We start from the raw sequence: 20,268 nt of genomic DNA on the forward strand, positions 1-20,268 counted from the left end.
TGCCACACTGTTTATCATATAGTTGATTTGACACAACTCGATGAGCAAGCAGATGTTGTTTCCTGCGCAATCTTAAGGATGCCACAGTACTAGAGGAAACTTCCAGCGCTGCAGTAATGTAAATGCAATGCACGAGGACACGGCATGCCAAGGAACACACCCTTGACATAAGCATAGCAAACACGTTGGCAAGCATGGGTCGTCCATTATCTGAAAACCTCAAAAAGTGGTTCCCAGCTTGGCCCTTCACAGCACCACCTAGCAACGATGTTTCAGTGCGTACACCCTATAGTACAAGTACACTGCTACACTCTATCTCACAACTATCTTGCAGCAATGCCAAAGCTATAGAGAGTATGCTGGCAGTATCCTTCCACTGCACATTATACAGTTCCGGCCTTAATTTCATTATCAACGAGGTAGAAGGGTTTTAGCTGTGCTTCTTGCAATGCCCTTTACAACAATATGCGACACGTTAGACCCTCGGTGCATGCACTTCGCCATCACAGTGTCATGTACAGGTACATGAACAATCAGCGCAAGAGGAACGATTTGGGTGACATAGTGTCTGTCCGCAGCACAGTACGCCATGCGATGAGTGCCGGTGTGATATGTGCGCACTGCATTGCGTTCTGTCGTCACTTGAATCGCAGAAGCAGCGGGTGTCATCAGGAAATCGAGATAATCGAGAAAGAAATACTTCTTTCTTTTGATGTATAGCATGTACGTTTTTGGTTAGTATAGTTTGTTTAAATTTTTTGTTCTGATACAAAGCATATGCATTGCTGGTTTAAACTGTCCTGTGTTTAATTTGATTTTGCCGTTTTTGTTGTCACAGTTGCCATGGGGATAGGGGGCTTTGTCAAGCTGTTCTATACAGCTTTTTTCCTCTGACCCAGCCACTTACTGTACAACTGTACAAGGTAAATAAACTAAACTCCAACTCAAAACGTCCGCGTGTCGCCATCATCACTCCGCTGTTCACGGCATTTCCTTGGCAGCAAGAAAACTGAGAAGAACAATGTTCTCTGTGCTGCATCTCGGAATGGAATAGAAAAACTTTAATTTTGTCCTGGGACACGCTTCGCTGGGTCTCCCATGTAGGGACCGACAGGAACTACCTGGCAGCCGCTTCGTGGGCGTGCTGGATATCAAAAACAAAAAGGTGCAGACAGAGCCACACTAGTATAGAGCGCCCAGCCGACCGCTTTAGCAACGGTTTTCTGCAAAAATGTGTGAATACTGATGATGTAATGATACTTAACATGGTTATATCACATGAACTCTTTCCCTATAATTCAGGCATGAGCAGAAGCTTGTAGCTAATGTGAAGTAGCAGCTGCGGACAACAGCATTCACAGCCCCGCACTCTGCTGCTCTTGGTGAGCGCGATTTGGTCAGTATGCAATTCGCTGAAGATACTGCGCTTACTGCTACTAGTATCGACGATGAAGCACTACCATTTGCCGAAGCGTAGCTTATACTTGCGTAGCTTGCGTGAATGCGCGCCGCTGAACAGTTCTGACAGTGACTGATCGGTCAGTGGGTGCGAGGATATCACATAAAACAGACTAAGCAAGCAAAAAATTGGCAAACACAGACTTTGACAGGGATATCATACCAATAGATAATGGGCCTGTTCGAGTACACGCAGCCCTAGATGGTGATTTTGCCGAACTTGACCTTTAGACAGTGTGCATTTCAATATGATGGTCCCCTGTCACGAAAACTTGAAAACATGTATAAAAAAGACCGTATTAAACACAATATTCAGCGAACATGCCCTGAACAAGTGCATCTCTGAATATAAAGAAACACGGTGGTATTCCCTGAGAGGTTTTTGCGTTTCGTCCTGAATGCAAGGAGCAAGTATTGAAAAGATAGGCAAGCTGATGCCAAGAAGACGGCGAACAGACGACATGACGCAGGTAAACATGTTTTTAGTGGACTTTCGTATTTCCTATTGGTTGCTAATAAGCCCTGCAGCTTCCACAATGCTGAAAGGTACTTCTGAGATGGAGTATATTTCTGCGCATGCCGCCATATTTATACTGCACGTTGAGTCATCTGTCACATGCACGGCAACACAACACCCTAGACTGCCACGCGTTGGTGTCCAGACGACTTCTTGTAAGCAGGATTGGTATGATTAGGCAATTTATCGCATTTTATTGTCCCAAGGCTGCCCTTTACCATGTAAACAAGGCGCAAAAGATACACGTTCTGGCAGTTCAGAACAAAATGGTGTTTGAACGTAAGAGTACGCTGCCAGTAGCCTGGGCTCCTGGGTGCGAGATAGGCAGGCTCTGGCCTACAGGATACAGAAGTCGACAGAGCAAACCAATGCACTCAAAATGAAATTGATAATGTGGCGGGAAACGTCACGATGGACACAAAAAATGACACACCCCAGTTAGTAGCGCTTGTGGTGTGTTGTTGTTTGTGTCCGTCGTTTCGTTTTTGTGCTACATCATGAATTCGATCCGGCACCAACTAGCCCAGGTACAAGTCCTTCTGCAGAACGATGCACTTAGTAGTACTTGTTTCCTGATTTTAACCCACTACATGTAGTTAGAACTAGTTTGTTCGGCATGGGACAAAATGAAATTGGCAAACGTTTTTCTTTGCTACTTCTCAGGACTGCAGCAACATTGTAGACCATCGTAAATAATTACCAGTACTATTTAAACAATAGTGGTCATGCTGGTACTCACTCAACACATTACGAGTGTGAAATTACTCTTGTGAGAGCCAACAGTTTCCGATGCATCGAGAAAACATGCCGGCGCAGATCAAATGTTCCATGGCAGGGTTCAGTGACAAGCAGCATTTATGGAAGATATATTTATAAAATTTAATTTTTATCTACCGACATTTTCATGCTCAGCATGTAGTACGTAACTGTAAGTCCAGCCCATGAAGTAGTCATATAATTGAAGTTTTGACTTCTGCACGGTACCTCCATCTCCTGAATCTCCCCCAAGCTGCTAGGAAAGCACGCACAGCAGACAAACAGAATGCTCGAATTAGCATGATCCTCAATACCCGGACCTTCTTAATAAAAGCTTTGCATGTGTCTGGGCCGTGACCATTTTCATATTGCTATCACAAGCGAACAAAATGAAATGCGCCGAATGGACCCATAAAAAGCCACTGAAACAGATTTTTGAAATTTTGTTGGCGTTTAGGCTAGAGCATCATCAAATTATTTGCATGACAAATTTAGTGGCCCGCCCTGTAAGAAGGCCGCTACGAACAATTATATCTATTCCCTCTTTCTCACCCCTGCCCTGCCTCCTCTACTTATGAGATACACTGGCATCTTGGGCTATAGTGCTCTCATGAACTCCCTCGACAATTTGAGCTTCACCCAGTGACGGCCTTTAAAATCGCACGTCGAAAGAATGCGCACAGTCTTAAAGGCCATCACCATGTTCGCCCGGAAGCACGCACGCTATTTAGCAACAGAGCTGAAAATCGCAGAGTTGTTGATGTCGGCTCTGAAAGGTGCTGCCACACTACCAGCAAATCTTACTTCCATGCATTCCACAGCCAATCAGATGAGGAGCCTGGGTGACTTTGTCATACCAGAGAATGACGTACTGTGAAGGGACAGTAGAAACCACGTTTGGCTAAGCCGCAGCGATGTGCAGCAATTCGCAGTTTTAGAGCGGTGCAATAAATTAGGCAGTCTACGTAAAGAGCTTAAATCAGTCTGCAAATGACACTTTGGACTTGGTCAACTGGCCCCATGTGTTGGTACAAAATTGTCAGAACCTGTTCACGTTTAGTAATGGAATGCGTGAGCGATTTCGCATGCACGCAAACTATCGCTTTTCCAATCACTATCGTGCCTTTGCTTCTCGATGAAGATGTACATTGTGCTGCAAGAAAAGCCAAATTGAAAATGCCTTCCGGCTCATATCTTCATTTTCCTCTGTAGTTTGAATTTTTACTCATGACTAATGCTGCTTTTTCTCTAAAACCGAAGATGCCATCACCAACAGTGACTTTCAAATTTCTGCAGAACGATGGAGCTCTCTTATGCTAATCACACTAATTTCCAGAGAAAGGACCTCCACGGAAACTCATGAGTAACTGCATCTTTTAGGGAAAGAAATTCAGAAATATACAGGAGAGCTAGCCTCCGAGTCATGGTTGCAAACACGTAAACATTAATCGACAACAGCCACAAGCAAAGCGTCGGGTACACTAGGATCCCTCCTGAAAAGGCACAAGACACCTGGTGGCGCTGCAGCACATGTGCTGAAACAGGACATCACTGGTCCAGAACTCTCAGAAAAATGGCCCCGTATCTGCTTGTTTCACTGCAAATGTCATCGAAAGACGATAGTCTTGCGTCTGGCGAGAGTGAACAAAACGTTTATTTGATGTTCTGGGCGAGAAAATCGGTGAATTGTATTCTGGAGGCGCTGCGTTAGAGAGTCTCAATCCGTGCAGTGAAGGTGAAAGAGCGCATCGAGGCACGTTAGACGCGAGCGCTATCTGGCACTTATATTCGCAAACGAACAAAGGCATGTGGTCGCATGTCTCGGAGGCGATAAGGTGTAGAACGCAAAGAGATGGGCAGGTGCCACCACTCCGTCGTCTTAGCAAAGCGTTAAAAACAGTTGCCTTTCTGAGCATCGCGTTACATTGTCAGCACAGTGTAATAAACGCTATAGTCCTTAGAATTACTTATGTATGCCTTCTCTAGTATAAAGCCACACATTGCAAACATTGACGTGTTGTTAAGGTGCCTCAGATATGCGCAATTGCCTTTTAATTAACAATCACACAAGTACGAACGCTGAAACCTGAGCAATATTGGTGGGCGCTGCGAATGGGGTTGGCCATTTGGAGTATCGCTTGGTGCCGTTTGGGGTATCGTTATGATACAAAAACAGACAAATGCACAGACAAACAGGCAGACGGAAAGATTAAAATTTTTGCATCGAAGGTCCCCAAGAAAGACTATCGTCTTTAAAACTGGCATGACATCCGCCTTCTGCATACAAATGTAGCTAGAAATAGAACTTGTGCCAGAAATGATGCTCGGGCGGGAAAACACACTTAACGTCAATTTTCACGGTCACCGAAACGGAGGACGCATTAGGCAAAATGAACAGACAAGGCGCCAGGGCTAATGAAATAGCAGTAGTGTCTGGTAGGATCATCGGTAGTGTTGACTTTCCATGAAATACGGCAAGTCATCCCCAATACCCCATTATGCTGCTCATCTTTCACGTTTATTATGCAGTGCTTCAAACGGCAGCCGACATGCACGTCATCAATGGTTGCGGCAGCACTTAGGGAACTGTCATGAATGAATGCGATCTACGCCGCTTGTTCGGCGAATGCCAGATATGAGCGAACGCCTCAACAACAATATGGTTCAAATTCATCTTCCGTAAGTTCTATTGTTTTATACTACCTTTCCTTCAATACCAGCTGCTTCTTACCACAAACTGCAAAAGGTCTTTCCAATATTTACTTTATTTATAATCATCACTGCTTCAACAGTCAATGTAGCAAAGATGAGGAACCTCCAACCGCGCTGGTTCCTCATCTTCCCCCACTGAATTTATCTGTAATAATCAGAGCTGCGCCGAATGTTTGAAGGAATTTCCAATTCCAGAGGCACAGAGTTTGGTTCCCGGAGCCCATGGTAGCTCACCAGTTTTTATGACGGTGAGTTATTTTGTGCTGGCGCTTGTTAGTGCAAATGTACATCCAATACAGGTTAAAGAAGCATATTTCTGCAGCCTACAAGGGCACACAGCTCAGCTTCACTTGTGACAGAGGAAGCAGGAGTGAAAAAGTTAGAGAAAATATTAATCAATCCCCTTAAAAAAACGAGTGTACCCACAACACAAAGCTAATAGGCACTTTCTCTGCCACTTAGAAAAACAGCGGCCCAGGGAATCGAACAAATAAACTCTGTGAAGCTTACTTTTTTATTTTACTTTCTCTTTAACCAGTACTCCCATTCCCTGGCTCAAGTAGCTGTTATTCTCATTCACGAGCCTCCAATATAAGCGTGCTTCCTAACCTTAAAGGGACACTTAAGACAAATTACAACTCTGTTCGCTTTTGCCCATAAGCTATAGTATACTACACACCATTTACAGTATACCGCACATTAAGAACCTCACTACAGGATGCAATATCGCTCTTCGGTTCAACCTTACAGGGAACGATCTTTCGTTGAATAGGCGCTATTCAGTTCTCAAGCTAATTTTGAAATAGAGCAGGTCGCCAAAATGCCTCAGTAACATAATCCTCATTTCATACCAGTTTGAAGGAGATTCAAATATGAAAACCATCTTCTTTCCTCATTGGAAGATGTATAAGAGAGCGGGGAACATGAGCCGCGATTTCATGTCAATGCAATGCCCAGTCTTCATCTTCTTTTTCTTGAGGCCGTGAACTCACCAGTATGATTAACCACCAGAAGGAGTGCGCAACATCAGCATCCTGTGGAGTTACGTCATGGGACGTCACACCAAAATTTGTAACATCATGTGGTGGCATCATCACATGACAATAATTTGTTGCATCGCTTGTCCTTAACCATGTGGGATGGTCGCTTCCGACGATCAAATTTCCCGTTTTATGAAGCATAAAAGGGTTTCGCATCAAAAAAGCACAGTACGGGCAAGGTTATTATTGCCACCTGGCTGTGGCACCATGTTCACAATGGAAGCAGTCAACATCTTCAAGATAAAACTCTCTATTTGGACGAACCTGTGACCGCCAAACGGGAAATCAATTTAAAGCAAGCCATGCACGTTGTACACTGATATCGGCGCCAAGAGCGACAGTCGTTAAATAACAGACCACGGTTGGCCTGCGCCTTCTTTTATACACCTTGTGTTGAACTTTCCAGTCATATCAATGATGGTCGTACAATCTCTGGAACAAGCTTGAGTGTTCATGTCTTGCGCACAATCTTATCAAAATGATCTACTACAATCGTGAAGCTTTTCGGACACTGAAGCGCGATCTGCAAAGGCTTTGTGGGCGTAAACCAAATGCAGCTAAACTGAAACAAACGCACGTGGCATTATGGAGGTGAGAAGAAAACAGAATTCCACAAGACACTCAATACGAATTCAGACTTTTCTTTTCAATCAATCAGAATAATCTTTGTGTCTCTATGCCTTCCTATAGTCTTTGAGGTAGAGATCCAAAACACCTTTCACTCCCCTTGCATCAATCATGAAAGCTGCACAACAAATGCATATGAAGGACAAGGTGTACCACTTTTATTTCGTGTTACTACAAGGCAAAACGCTTCAGGTTTGTAATGACAACTAGGGCTGCTCTTCACAGCTGGGTTACTGTCTGCAGGAAGCCATAACCTCTCCTACACAATGCAAGCTTGTCCTATTTCTCTTTTTCTAGGACTGTAGGAAATCAGATGCATTCAGTGCTCTATTTATGCTAACAATGTGGCACTCAAGAATATGAAAGGTAGGTTCCCTGGAAAAGTAATAGGAAACTAGCAATCTCATATACCAGCAGGTCAGTGCATATATACCACAATAACTTGTTGTACCAAAACATTTACTGTGCCACTGAACTTGTAGACACCGAAATGTACTGCGAAAAGGTCTCCCACCTGTTCTAGAAGTGCAGAGACTGCTAGATCAATGATTCTGATTTTTGCCTGATTGTGGCAATGCTTTGCGAGTAATCATCCAGATAGAACAAAGACAAGATGGCGGCCGCCGACGAACGCATCAGTGTCACATAAAGCTGACAAGCCTACCGCCTCCAGCTACCTGTTTTGGCCATCACATGGTGAAGCACTACTAAGACTACTGCTTTCTTTTGACAGTCGACAACCTGTGTGTCAAAGTGCACGTTACATTTCACAAACGACGCCGCTTCCTATTGCGGAGTTCAGCGTCACAGATTGCCGTTACCTAGAAAACTTGCTGCATGTAGTAAGGAGCTTTAAGAATAGCACATGCAAAGCTTTGCACTAGCATTTGTCACCACTGCATCATGCACTATCGTCTCGGGTACACAAGAAAACACGAAGTTCTAGAATAGCTTATACAAAGATAACGTTTGTTCGAAGCAGAAAACAGACTGCCCAAGGTTTCCTACTTTATCACCGGTTGAAAAACAACCCCAACCAACGAACTACAACATGCCTGGCAACCCTACTCCTAATGAAAAAATGAATTTAGACCTCTGATATACTATTGATATCATCCTCATTGTCTACCTCATCTTCCAGGCCACTGGGTCGCTTCCCACCTTGCCGTCATGCGTGGAATTTCACACATTCAATAGCAATGCATTATATATAAACACACATACCCACGCTCTTACACATGTACTACAAATACAAACTGCTCCTACCCGAGAACCTAATCCGTCTATTGTTTGGACTCACATGCCACACTCATTAGGTTTCCCCTTAGTATTTTTTTAACAAACTGGCTCTTTTCAAAAAATACTTCGGGATATCTCCCCTGTTCACTTACACCACATTGGCTTGAGCCCGTTGTACCTCTTGGTGGTGCAGGCCACCACAATTTTCTTTTTAGTTATTTTCACATATATGGTGACAAAAAAGTGCACACACACACACTCAATCCTTTGCTGGTACAGCAGAACACTTACTTTTTTTTTAAATCTTATGGCAAATGCATACCTGAAGAAACATCCTGGGGCTCTGTTTGCGTAGCACATGTTGACAGAATTTTCTTTTCATTCGCCTGTGACGCTTCATCGTGGGTTGGCAGCCGCACTTGAACAGATTTATCTGTGATATGACCCGGCTCACACGCTGGCTGCGGTGATGTTTCCATAACTTGTCATGACTCACAAGTTGGATTCAGTGCTGCCGCCTGCTGTACTGATTCTGCTGCAGTGTCATCCTGAAATAAATCAGCTTTTGTTGTTGCAAGTGATAACGTCAAGCATTATTGCAGAGAAAAAAAAATCGGAGGGCTGCTGTCTGCAGCCCTCGAAGAATCTGCAACAGTGTATAAACAGATAGGTAGCTGACATGTAAACCACAAAATGATTACTTATGGCAACTCTTAAAATAAATACGTTTCATGCGTGTTTAAAATTTTATAGGGAAACCACCAATACTATTTCCTGATTGCCTGTTCTTACGGTTCTATCTCACTGTTCTGAGCTTTACCTTTTAGTAATTGCCATCAATAAACTCAAACAAGTCAAACTTTTTATATACTTAATTATACAGCTTGATTTAGAGCTTGTGATAGAGTAATAGTGGATACTATAAGACATTTATGTGGTGCCACTTCATTGAAATTTAACAACTGGACTACTGCAGACTGGCTTCTGCAGAGCTGGAAATCATTGACAAAATTGTAGTGAAGAGGAGGCAGAAGAACTTGGGCGTCTGCTGCTGTGCGCCTGATCTGCACTGGTATTCAGCCAGCGCTACATCGACTGTGCAAGTCATCAGTGTCTTCCAAAAAATCGTCACACGACCGAATACCTTTGTCTTTACGCATACCTTACAAGTGACGGCTGTTCCTGCCTTTTGTCTACCATCACTGAACCCACAGAGCTCAAATCTCAGTGACCACGCCGTGTTTATGTTCATGCGACCAATGTTTTGGCATAGTTTGTGTATTTTAATAGTCGGGCTAGTGCTTATGATGAAGGAGAATTGTTCAGGATGTTATGCAGCCTACAGCAAAGCAGTGTTAACTGGGAACTCGGATCCATCGTGTGCAGTGTTTGAGCCCGTAGTATCACTTGTAATGGCTAAACAACTTCGCACAAGATAGAAATATAACTTGCCTGTAATGAAGTGACGCCGGCACACACAAACCTTGTTCAACGTCTTCAGGATTTTGCTCTTTATGCGGGCATAAGTCATGTGCTCTGCTTCTCGGACAGCTATTTCGTGTGAATGCAAGTATTTGTAATCACCTTTGACAAACGGTACACGCCCGCTTCTGGTATTTTTTAAAATGCTTTATAGCACAGCTACTTCTTGTGTGGCATTCAAGTATTACACAAATGCCATAGCAACGGGCAGCATTGTCACGAAATACAAGATCCGCAGAGCTTGACTCGGTGTTGTCTGCTCAGTGATGGCACATGCCGAACTAGTATTGCAGGGTTTCCCGGTGTGACATACTTGCAAGTAATGCATACCTCTTTTTTATTTTATTTTACATGCTTAAGCATTCCTACGCCAAATGAAGGAGAACACTGTACACCTCTCCGTCGCACGAAAAAATCACCACTAAAAAGAAACGTGAATGAAATGAACGTTCACTCTGGTGCTCGGTTTCGAACCATGACCTACTACACTCCTGACCTGTTCAGATAGCGGGGTTCCTATGGGAGCGCGTGTCCCCGCTCTCGTTCAATCGCTCGCCGTAGGTGGCGCTACCTATAACCTGTTCGTCTGTTTCTTTACGGTTGTTTTGTAGGCGCTGGTATAAGAATGCCTGCATTCTGTAGTGAACTGGCGGCATATATGTGACTATTTCTTCCCATACATTGCTGGTTAAGCAAGGTGTTCAGAGCGCTTGAGTATTTATAGCACACTGGTTGACAAACGTGGGAACCCGTAGATTTACACGATGTAGGGCAGCCTATGCGTGGTAGCGTGCATTTTATTGCAAAAAAATTCTGAATGTCTTTTAGTATTATTATTTCTGAATAATTCTAAATTTTGGATCATAAATACGCACTACGAGTGCTTTGTTGGTCAAAATTTGACCACAAAGAGTGAAGATGACGTCAGCGAGCAGGTGCTGACTAGCGCCACGCCGCTCGTAGGTGACGGCCCTAGCGGCAGAAGGTATGAACTAGAACGTGGGCGCTGGAAGAGGTGCTCTCTGGGCAGGTCAGGAGTGTAGTAGGTCATGTTTCGAACCATGGCCTAACACTAAATGTATATTATCCACATGAATGCACTGCACCCACAGTAAAAAAAAAGCGAATGTAGAAAGATAACCCTAGCTCTAAATTCAGTTTATATGCTTTGAAGTCCCAAAGTTTGTTGGGTGATTTCTGTAATGGTTATTCAGTTTTTATTCTTTCATAGATTGCTTTGTAATGAATATTTTTGTATGTATTTCAGCGTTGTCATTCTATTATTTGCTGTCATGGGCCACATGCGTGTTTCTTTTTGTATTGTCCCTTTCCGCTGCCTGTATATTTTGTATTTTTGTAAATGTGTAGTTTAGATTTTTTTTCTGGGTGAAGGGGCCAGTCAAGCTGTGAAATGTAGCTTTGTTCCCTTCGCACCAAACCACCTATACAGTGTATTTTCGGGTACTTGCACGTGGTTAAATAAACTCAAAACTCATAATCACGATAATTATGAGAGACGTCGTAGTGGACGGCTCTGGACATGGTGACTGCCTGATGTTCTTTATTGTGCACCTAAATTAAAGCACACAGGCCTTGAGCGTTTTCGCCTTCACCAAAAACGCAGGTCATACTATAAAGCCTCCGCTAAATTATGTGGAAGTGAACATCATGTCAGGCAGAGAGAAAGGACCGTACATATAAGAAAATTCATATTGTCCAACAGCTTTTTGCCAAAAATTCATCTCAATGCTTGCTGTACGCACTTTCTACGAGGCCGTATAAAGGACTTTGCAAGTCAGATGCGATGGTAAATTTTATTCTGTAGCCTAATTTTACTGCATACAGCTAAACCTAGCAACATTAGTTGAAGAGCCTGCCAAATGTACACTATAGCAGAGTGCTTCAAGATGAAAGGCGTCAAGCTATTGTCTACCTTGTGGGCTGATAAGACGGCCCCCCTGCTCGGCTCACCTGGTGACTAGAGCTGAAAAAAAGGACTGCATGCATGCAAAATCACCCTAGTGGATTTTCGACGAAAATCATGGTTTGATTGCATAAAAGCAAGCTAATGCCATCCCTCGACAACATGCCGCACCGATACAAAACTGACGAGAGAATAACGCTAAATTTAACTTCAAATAGCAACACGTCTCAGCACCTGTAGGACAATAGGGTGATGGAAATGTAGGTGAGAACATAAGAAAGTCGAATCCATCGCCTAGGATGCGGCAAGTGGCTTCAAAATGGTTGTTCAATCCAGTGTTTCCTAGGGAGTGAAGAACCGCGCTGAAAACCTATATGTAACAGGGGGCAGAAAACAAAAGGTTCCTTTGTGTAGCCACAAACAGACCTTGGCGGCAGAGCAGGGCCATCAAGGCAACAAGCTGAGCATTAAATTTGCTCGAATGTAGCATTTGTCCCACACGCTGTGGCCGCATGTGAGGAGGCTCTGCGAACTGCATGACGCCAGCCTGCAGGCCTGGAGCAGCCAATACGTAGAAGTGGCTGTTGAACTACTCCCAATTGGGGGAGTCTGGTCAGGAATGAGGTCGTCGGTTCCTGCCGAGCTACCTGCTTGTCAAGGTAGCAATTAGCAATAGTCACCTTACTGTAGCCCTGAGAGTTCAGGACAACCACAACATGGCACACAGCAAAGGTTGTGTGATGCACTTATTTTGCGAATGCGTCCGCTTGCTCACTTCCCTGGACTCCCGTTTGAGGTTGGAGCCAATTCAGGAAAACATCGACGCCACGGGCAATAATGCTTGGTGGAGATATATCGGGCTACAAAACTTGCCTCTTTTGATTTTGCCACTATCAGCAGCTCGGCTCCTGAGACACATGCAACAACCACAAGGTACCTTGGAAAGTCTACTGTCAGAAATTTCATGATTAGGTGGAGACCGGCCGTCCTTGTGGCGGCAAAGAGGGGGGGAGAGTCAAGCACTACATGACGCTGTACGATGAGGCGTGAGCAATATGTGTACATTTACTGGTCTTTGCACATGATCATCTGTCAGGTAGCCAGTGGTTGGAACGTGGTCAGAGTAAGGCTGGCCTGCTAGCACTAGAGTATAGACGTGTAGCAGTCAAGGCGGTAAAGGGTGACTTCGGATGGTGAATTTGTGAAGCATGCAATGCTAAGAGAAAAGCAACCTCTGCTAAGGCTCTCTTCGCCTCATGAACAGTCAGCCAGTCGTGTATAACGATACACAACTATGAGACTCGGATACAGGCATACAGTGATATTACTGTAACTAAAGGTTTACTGAATAAAATTGGCGGGTAATGACAAAACTTTCAGTGAAATTAAAGCATGACATGACAAAATCTAAACACCTTGTGATAGTATCGACGACATGCAGAAATAATTACGTAAACTGAATGAGGCATGTACCGAAAATACAGCACATATAGATGAACTGTTTACCTAGATAAATGAGACTAAATTTAAATCAACAAGAAATAATCTAGCTTTTTATGGCAAAGAACATAGAACCTAAAGAACCATGGCTTGATACCAAAAAAAATTAGCATCAAACATAGTAAACAAATCTTAGACATAGAGGTAGAACTGCGCGATATTGAATGTGTACATCGCATCGGGTCTTACCAAAGTGAGAAATGCAAGCCTATAGTCGTGAGATTCGCTCACTTCAAAGATAAAGAGGGCATCTTATCCCGCAGAGTGTAAGATACAGGCTACGCCGTCACGCAAGATCTGTCCCTTCAGCATGAGCCCTGCCCACAAATGCCTCACCGAGTTTGTAAGGGCCTGAAACTTGCGATACAGGTTATGTCAAGAGAAGATAATCACGAATGAAAGAGCCTATTATGTATTACAAATGCACTTCTAATGAGGTCTTTCAAGAACACTAATAGCAGTCATCGAGATCGCATTAGAAACCCTCTTCACGGAAGACTGCGGCATTCGTCTGACCTCCACTAAGGGTCACTGATTCCGTTCATAGGGAGGCAATCACAGGGCCGATTCCAAGGACTCCCCCCATCGAAAAGCACTGCAAAAGCATGCACAATTTAAATGTTGGTTCCTTTTGAGCATTAACAAAGGTGGTTGCAGTCCAAAGACCGAGTGAAAATTCACCAGTTTATGACACAAACAAATTATGTATTCTCAGCAAAGGTATCACACAAACTTGCACACTTGGCAGCTACCAATTACAACTTACAAAATCACTTAGAAGGTATTTAAAATAGCAGGTACAAACTTAACACACTACAAATGCAATCTCACGCATCATAAACTGCGCAACAACGCTTAGCGGCCCCAAAATATCCACCACACACGTGTACTCCACAATTGATCGAACGTGTCTGGAATATTTCTCTTCAAGAAAACATTGAAACGAACTCCAACGCTGGTCGTCTTCCTGACGACACTCTTTGACAAAGTGCTCCAGAAGCATCATAACTCAATTCTTCAACATCAACTGACTGCACTACACGACTCGCTCACACCCCTCAAACATCACAACTTCTTGGTCGATGTTGACCACCTGTTTTGAGTTTGGATCCTTTCCGATTTCAAAAACATTCCAAGTAACTGTAACGCCCATAGCATGTACCGAGGTGGCAGCCAGGGGAAAGGGTTTCATCTCGGCGGTTTGTCTGTGTAAACGGTCGCCCTTAAAGAAGCCCCGCTTCGATTTCTCATCTGTGTTGGTTGGCTGTCGCGTGTGTAGCACACCGTGGCCGGTTTCACAAACATTCCAAGTAATTGTGTCGCGCGTAGCATGTACCAGGGTGACAGCCAGGGGAAAGGATTTCGTCTCGACGGTTCGTCTATGAAAATGGTCGCCCTAAAAGGAGCAACGCTTCGATTTCTCATCTGTGTTGGTTGGCTATCGCATGTGTAGTACCCCATGGGCACCTTATGATGCTTTTTCTTTTTGTTTCGTTGCATGCGCCCGTGAAGAGAACATTTGGCAAGGTGATTTGATGTCGTCTGGAGGCGGCAGCACTTGTCTGCTTAACACTCGTTTGTGACAAAAATAAGTGCTCTGTTACAAACATACGCAGCCTGATACGCTTCCTGAAACTGTAGATCGCAGGGCAATACGTTGTGCTTCAATGTAGCATCTTGTTTCGCATTCATGCTGCTCAGTGGCACATAACAGCGTCTCGGCATCACATTAAAAAAAAACTGTCAGTCACACATGCGCACACAAAAAAGCACACGGACGTGAAGATATAAAAATACACACGCAACTACATTGAAACACAAAGTGCCATCCGCTTTGGCAGGTGACACATCAGCGCCGTCCGCAAAAAAGCAGCCGAAAACTGTCAACTCTGCCAAGGCGCGCTTGCCCATTGACAGTGATGCGGCGCAACAGGCCGCACCTTGTTTTAGATGCGGAAGCATCTTATACTCGCGCCTTGTAGTGCGCCGTCCGCGCCGTCCGCACCGCTTCTCGAACATTCGACAGCTGACGCGCGCGCATGCGCCGTCGCGCCGTCGCCCACCATCTGTGTACTACGCAGAGTGGACGTGCTTTGCTTCACCGAGACGTGCAACACCAATGACGTCGACGTTGCGGGATACGCTTCGGTCGCGCACACGCACGGGTTCCAACGACCTGCGGGCGGTGTGGGAATTTACGTCAAGCGTGACGTCGACAACGAGGACGACTCCTTCATTGACCTCCGACTACAGCCCGGCGTTCAACAACGCGCCAACGGCGAGCACTGCGTTGCTACCGTCTGTGGCGTCGACGTCATGACGATGTACCTCGCGCCAAACCTCTCTCGTGCCGCCGTAGAAAAGTACGTCGACGAGGCCGTGCAAGATTACCGAAAACAACAACCGCAACATCGACTGTTCATGCTAGTTGGCGACTTCAACGTCGACGTCATCAAGGACGATTGGATAGTCGAATACATGGCGTCGCGACACTCGCTGAAACGCGCAACGCACGACGACTGCAAACACCACCAGCCGACCACCATTCGCGGAACCTGCATCAACCACGTCTTTGCAAATTTCGACCTACGACCGATGCAACCCGATCCACTCACTCTTTACTTTACCGACCACAAAGCCATCGTCCTCAAAGTTCGTCGCAATAAATAAAACACCGCCCTTTCGCATACGTGCCGTACGTGTTCACTCATTTAACAGCCCATTTCACAACCATGTTAACCAATTTAGCCATCGACCCAAGTAAGTCGCAATTTAACACCCGTTAACCAATTACATGCTTCCGCATCCTCCTCAGTGTTCCCCCGAGGGAAGCTGCGGGTAAGTTTTTTATCCAGCGACCGTGCCTGTGCTCACTGCCTTTGCTATCATTAAAACCATGACTACCAATTTGGCAGTCATTACCACAGTTTTGATTTCTCTACACCTGTTTGAGCCGAAGCTCACATCCAGTTGGCACCTTCAAAAAACTGAGCAAGGAATCAAGCAGTGCCAGAAAAAGAACTACAATCGTTGCCATGGTGCCCATCGTTAACTGATCTTGAATCAAGGGCAGCAAGTGTAGATAAATGATTTCAAACACAGAAGCAACATCCTAAGACGGGCTGACTTGCCACGCTCATGCTGGATCCAGTGAAAAATGGGCAGTGTCCGCCGCAACAGAAGACACCTCGTGAAAGACAGCGCAGGTGTGCCATTGGACTGTTGGACAATCATCTCGCGTCACTGGACACGCCATCTCATCTGTCTGCTCAAGCTCCAGGCATGAAGGAATCGGGAACGGCACAGTCAACACTAGTCGTGCCATCACCCTACGTCACAACGCGTAGAAGAATTGTGCGCCCTCCTGCACAGTTCTGTAACTGAAGGGGTAAGATGTAGTGCCGGGAGTCACCTCTTTGCTTTGGCGTACTTATAAGCCCTGCGTCTGACGACCGACAGGAATAGCATACGGCCTTCATGGCGCCCTACCGTTGCTATGCGCCGGACGTTATGTGATAAGAGCTGGTTTAGGTCTTAAGGTGGCATGGGCTTCAATTGAAGTAGCCAAGAGGCGCGTGATGTATTTGGGGAGCGTAGAGCTTCAATAAACCAGTTTTATAGTTCAACTCTACAGCACATCACTAGATAGAACATCATGCCAGCTCCACCTGTATCGTGAAATGCTTTATGGCAAGCCAGTAGCGTTTCTGGCCACTAAACTACATCTACTGCACTACATCTGAAGGGGAAAACAACATGATGGAACTCGCCATGAACGACACCCATCTCCACTACGGCAACAAGCAGGAAATCGATAAGGCGCAGTAAAAAGTAGCGCGCAAGTTGCACACCAAGCTTGTGAATCTCATCACCACGATTTTACTCGTGATGGTGAAACCATACAGGCTATCTTCAAACATTGATGTGATTGACTGTTGGGTAAATGAAGCAGCGGGAACTCTGCGAATGGCAATCACTGGTTGCCCGTGCTACGCACTTCCTCAGGTTCCACAGCTGCATAAATGTAGTTAACAAAGGCTTTAGAACTGCACCAACTCTCACTTCTTTTTGCTAAGTGGGCATATTAGGCTCAGTGATGAAAGTGACTTTTTACTTTTTAGGGCACACTTTGGAGCAGGAAAAATACTGCATTGGAACAGCCATGAAAAATGTTAGTTTGGAAAAGCTATTGGTGTTTTAGGAGAAGCCATAAAATCTGCCATACATCAATTGCAGTTCAAAGCATCATCGAAGAATCTCATAAATGTTAAAATATATATTATGAAATATATTTCACAGGCAGCAATGGATGCGCAATTCAAGATGCAAACAATTAAAAGGACGGCTGGTTTTCAAAGGTGGGCTGTGAAATGCGCTATTTAGAATACTAGTCTTTGCGGCTGAAATCAGATCAAACTAGTAAAGCTGAGCACCACATTTTAGAAGTAACCACAGCCTCACAGAACTGTTGCCAAATAACCAGTGGTTAATCGGTATGAGACAATTTAAAAAGCAATCCTTCTCATTTTCACATTTCACCTACTAGCCTGTGTGTCTAGCTGAAAATAATATAAAAACTGTCACACAAGCTAATTGCTTAATATGCTAGTTTGCCAAATAAGTCGATAATGGTGCTCGCTAGTAGCATACTGGGATATTATTACACGTACTATATTCATTTTTTTAGATTTATGAGCAGGTCAAACCAGTAATAGTTCATCATTCTCATTTTCTCTATGCAATTTCCGAGGAGGATTGAAGCAATTACTAACAAAAATACAGTTTTGAGCATCAAAGAGCAGCATTTCTCTTTTGAAGCAATTGGAGCAGCACTTCCATCACAGTAAACTCCAACATGCGATATCACACCTGCTGTGTTCGTCTCGTCGAGAATAATGCCCTCTGAGCTCAATTATGCCGTGTGTGGACAAATTGATTTGATTTGTGAGGTTTAACATCCCAAATCCAAAATATGATTGTGAGAGACGTTGTAGTGGAGGGCTCCGGAAATTTAGACCACCTGGGGTTCTTTAACGTGCACCCAAATCTGAGCACATGGGCCTACAACATTTCCGCCTCCATCGGAAATGCAGCCGCCGCAGCTGGGATTTGATCCCGCGACCTGCGAGTCAGCAGCCGAGTACCTTAGCCACTAGACCACCGCGGCGGGGCGGGATGATTTGAGCCCTCTACAACGTGTCTCTTATACATAATGCTACGGTATGAGCCGGGTTGTAGTATGTGCCGGGTAGGTAGAAGAGGAAGACAACGTTGTCTGGTGCGTCCTGAGGACTCCATCTTTACCGTGACTGCCGAATTTCATCCTCACCTTGTAAATAAATCCAGCTATCCTTTAATTCAACCGTAACAGTTTTGTGGTGGAGGTGCTGGGTAATTAACCAAGCAACACGGCGCTTCAAGCGCCTGATCTACGACGAAGCCGCTGCCTTGCTGGCCTGCCTCCGTTACCACTGGCAGCTGAGATGTCTCACGGCGAAGAAGGAAACCGGTTCCCCACAGCTGCAGACCTTCCACCAGTCCCCGCAACACCACTAGTACCAGGCTCACGTGCGGCTAGTCCATGGTCGCGTCAGGATCTGATAGTGCCTCGCACATTCGGTGGCGAATCTGGCGAGGACGTGGATGCCTGGCTCACACACTACAAACGAGTGAGCAAATACTACAAGTGGGATGCGGTGACCCAGCTGACCAATGTAGTATTTTTCTTAACGGACACAGCACTCGTGTGGTACGAGAACCACGAAGATGCCCTCGCGTCATGGGATCGCTTCGTTTCCGATATAAGAGCGTGCTTCGGAGACTCCGTAGCTAAGAGAAAGCAGGCGGAACAAACGTTACTGCAGAGAGCTCAGATCCCAGGAGAGATGTGCACGACCTATGTCGAGGCAATCTTGAAGCTCTGCAAGATTGTCAACCCTTCTATGTCAGAGGAAGACAGAGTTGGCCACCTGATGAAGGGCATTGCCGAGGACGTGTATCAGTTCCTCATCAGTAAAGACAACCTTGCTACGGTAACCACTTTATAAGCCACTGTCGCACATTCGAGACCCTGAAGATGTGACGTATCCCCCCCAAGTTCGATCGCCTACCAAATATAACCACCGTGGCAAGTGTTGACAAGTACACATCGCTTGATCTCGCGTCCAGAATACGCCAGATTGTTCGAGAAGAGCTCACTCGACACGCTCGCCCGACACCGTACGAAGCTACACCCGCACCGCCTCCCTCTCGCCCTCCCGTGTCAATTTCCGCAGCAGGCAATGATGACTGCAACTACAGGCCACCCTCACCACCGAGGTCACAGCGCAATAACTACCCGCTGCTGAGGTACGAAGACCGCTTCAGTTACCCCCGTCAGCCAGCCAACACCTATTACGACCCGAACGAAGATATACACGTACCACCACCACCACATCAGCGCAGTGCCTTCCAGGAGTACAATGCATACCGCCAGGCACCTCTGTGCTACCGTTGCGGTATCGCCGGGCATATAGCTCGGTTCTGTCGTCGACAGAGAGAGCCGGCATTCCAATATCGTTCCCCATCAGAGTTTCCACCAGTGGGCACTGGTCACAACAATGGTCCCGCCTATTCCAGGAAATCACCGTGGCAGTTTTCTCGCTTCTGACCTTAGTTTGACGCCTCCATCTGGCCGACTGCATCGTTCCCCTTCGCCGGGACGACGCCTGTCATCACTGCCGCCACCGGGAAACTAGCCAGCGCGACTGATGAAAGTGAGGTCGCACAACAGGATTTGCCTCAGATGCCTCCGCCAGTTATAATGTCCAAGAACAAGATACGTGTGGAAATAGATGGCTTTTATACAAGTTCTTTGGTGGACACTGGTGCTACAATATCAGTTATGAATCTTTCTTTCAAAAGTCGCGTTGGCCGCAAAGTTATGTTTTCTTGGGGCGAATCAACAAGGTTTCGTGGTGTTGGTGGGGAGGTACTTCATCCTGTCGGAGTTTGTGCCATCAATGTCTTATTGG

At 45.4% G+C, this 20,268-nt stretch overlaps 1 protein-coding gene and 1 long non-coding RNA gene across 2 annotated transcripts in view; both read right to left on the reverse strand.

Moving 5' to 3' along the window:
- Positions 1-20,268, reverse strand: part of LOC119185244 (uncharacterized) — a 548,537-nt gene that overhangs the window by 139,235 nt on the left and 389,034 nt on the right. The window lies entirely within an intron of this gene.
- The window catches only part of LOC142804063 (uncharacterized), a 36,066-nt gene that overhangs the window by 8,763 nt on the left and 7,035 nt on the right, over positions 1-20,268 (reverse strand). The window contains exon 2 of the long non-coding RNA XR_012894448.1: positions 8,672-8,897. This is a non-coding gene — a long non-coding RNA (uncharacterized LOC142804063). The remainder of the gene's footprint in view (positions 1-8,671; positions 8,898-20,268) is intronic.

The sequence above is a fragment of the Rhipicephalus microplus genome, chromosome 3 (assembly GCF_043290135.1).
Source record: "Rhipicephalus microplus isolate Deutch F79 chromosome 3, USDA_Rmic, whole genome shotgun sequence".
Classification (NCBI taxonomy): Eukaryota; Metazoa; Arthropoda; class Arachnida; order Ixodida; family Ixodidae; genus Rhipicephalus; species Rhipicephalus microplus.